Genomic DNA, 2,907 nt, shown 5'->3' with positions numbered 1-2,907 from the left:
TAGTTATAGTATAAAAAAAATGAGGAATCTAAGGTTATATTTATAAATGGTAGCTATAGTATACAATGTGATTATGTTTTACAGGTGATGCAGAAGTATTGAAAAGCGTGGTCTATTCTGGTAAAAATGGAAGTTGATAAACGTAGCCTTTGATTCTGGACAGCATCATTTGAAAAACGTATTCTATTTCTAAACGTCAAAAGTATAGTCCTTGGTGCAAAAAAAATACCCTTTAAAAATAGGTAACGGTTAAATAGGCATCTTCCACTAAAGTGTCTCCGTAGTCCGAAAAGCATAACCTTAGTCTAAGGTATAATTTTTTTTTACTTTTGACTACACTTTTCAAGTGTTACCTGAATAGGTATTTTTTTCGTAGACAATTCAAATTTAAATATCTCAATTAATTTTGATACTACATTTTCATTTTTTTTAGTTGTTTTGGGCCATGACTCCATTTTCTTAATTCATCTTATTAACATTATTTATTTGGGTACCAAACATAAAGAACGATGATTTAATAAAAAAAAATATTTGGATATCAAAAAGAATAATTCCAGACCAAAAATTGAAAAATTTACCACATATTTCGTATTTCATGTATTCTCCCTTTAAATGGCCTACAAATTAAAATAGAATCCTGATAGGGAGTTAATAGAATATTTATATAATGTGTATGATGGACTATATGAGTTAAAAAATGAATATCACCTACTAGAGATAATAAATATTTCATCCCAAAAACTTAAGCTGATTTTGAGGTTTATCAATGACTTTTCGAATCTAAAACTCTGATTCTATGTCATGATACTACTCATTTTAAAAATTTCAGCTAATAGAAAAAGATAACACTAATAGCTATATCTCTAATACTGAATTGAATATCTCTAAACCTCTATTATACATATTGTACAAATATTCTATTGACTCCTTATACTTTCTCATTAAAATATTCACACCTGAACCTGCTGCTTGGTATTCTGATCAGGTGTACCATCGCATGCCAATTTCTTCTCACTCAACACACGACGTGGCTCATCCAGGCCTTGACAACAACCCAAACGATAAGACGTGTTCGAACAGTCTGATTTGGCGAAATTGTCGAAGTTGCTTTTTATAGTAAGTTTTAAATATTAAAAAAATATTTATTTTTATATTTTTTAATTTAAATATTAATATTTATCTCTTTTTTGTAAGTTAAGTAAGTGTATATAGTATTAATTTAGTAGCAGATCAAGTACTTCTAATCTGCTGCGTATAAAAATCTTTATCCAAAAACCTTTTATATATTACTATGATGTTTTTTGCATCTGCATGTTATAGAATATGCAATTGATGAGAGGATAATAATTAAAATGATGAGACATTTTAATTGATTAATTAAAGTACTTAACATAATATTTTGATGCAAGGAGTTACCAAACGAATGTGTGGTTAATAGCGATCACCGGCACAAATCAATTCTCGCTTTTTCAACTGAAAGAAAAATCTCTACGACTCTAGTCGACTTCCACTAGCTAGTTCCAAAAATGGAAAAGCCAATCCCATAATAATAAAAAGATGCCGCCACCAAATGAAGAAAGACAAGACCCACCATATATCTTACAAAGTAAAGGACATTTATTTGAATAGGAAAGGAAAGGTTCAAATATCTAAAGAAATTGTTTGCGAGCTTCATTTGGGTAATTATCCTTTATTTGTTAAAAATAAAAAAATGTGATGACTCACTCAGTTTAGTCAAATTTAACTAAAGTTCAACATAAAATCATGCCAGTGCATTAATTGGAAGATAGAGAATTATGACGGAGACTAGGCCATGCATTAATGATAAATTTTTTCATCAGGTCTTTATTAATTGGGTACCACTACACGACACCTACTCCTCCAAATCAAATACTATAAATTATATTAGAAAAAAAAAATGAATCCAAACAATTAAATTGACAGCTTGAGTAACTATGATGTTCAGCCTTATAATGTAGTAAGGTGGATACTACAATGAAGATTTTATAATTATCTTCATGTGAAAATATTTTTTTTTGATCATTGGATGATGGATTGAATGGTTAGATTTTGATATTTATAAAAGTGTTGTCTTTGTTTAAAGTGTGGCTAAATAAATAAATCACACTTTTAAACAAAATATTTTTATAAAAAGATGTTTTTGCCATCTTTATTTGAGTAGTTGCCATGTAGTAAACTGTGATGCATTTATTCCAGCTAAACATAACTTCGATTTTTATTTTTTATTTTTTTTGTCTTTAGATTTGAAATGTTGGACACCAAGCTAAGCAAGACTTGTTCATTAATTCTTCTTGCTTGATCTTGCTGACACCATCACATACACCACAACATGTGATAAACAAATTCACAAATTTGCAAGATTTTTTCTTATGTATAAATGCTTAGTGCAATTATTATTATTAAAATTTGATTACCAGAGTTTGATCCATTGCGAATCATCATGTCACGGAAATGTGCATTTGGTTGAAGAACAAAAGTTTTGCATCACCTTTTTTCCTTTTTTTTCTTTTGTCTCTTTTCATTGAAATTGTATGCGAGGTAGTCTGATTTTATTGAAAAATATTCAATGGTTATTGAAACTAGGCTCTTAATGAATGTTGGATGAACATTTTAGGATAATTTACGTGAAAAAAATAGTTTAAGGTTTAAAATTATGTAGATGTCTTAAACTAATTTTTGTTACACATCTATTTTAAACACTTTGATGTAAATCGAATCAATTTGGTTTATAGTAAATAGAATTAAATTGATTTATTATTATACAATAATAATATACATAGTAAATCGAATCAACTTGATTCGATTTAGTAGTGATACAGATTATTGATATTTTTTATTTTTAAATTATTTATTTATTTATTCTTATTTAAGGTATAGGGTATAAAG

The sequence above is a fragment of the Arachis ipaensis genome, chromosome B04 (genome assembly GCF_000816755.2).
Source record: "Arachis ipaensis cultivar K30076 chromosome B04, Araip1.1, whole genome shotgun sequence".
In the NCBI taxonomy this organism is placed as follows: domain Eukaryota; kingdom Viridiplantae; phylum Streptophyta; class Magnoliopsida; order Fabales; family Fabaceae; genus Arachis; species Arachis ipaensis.
This window is presented reverse-complemented; position numbering follows the sequence as displayed.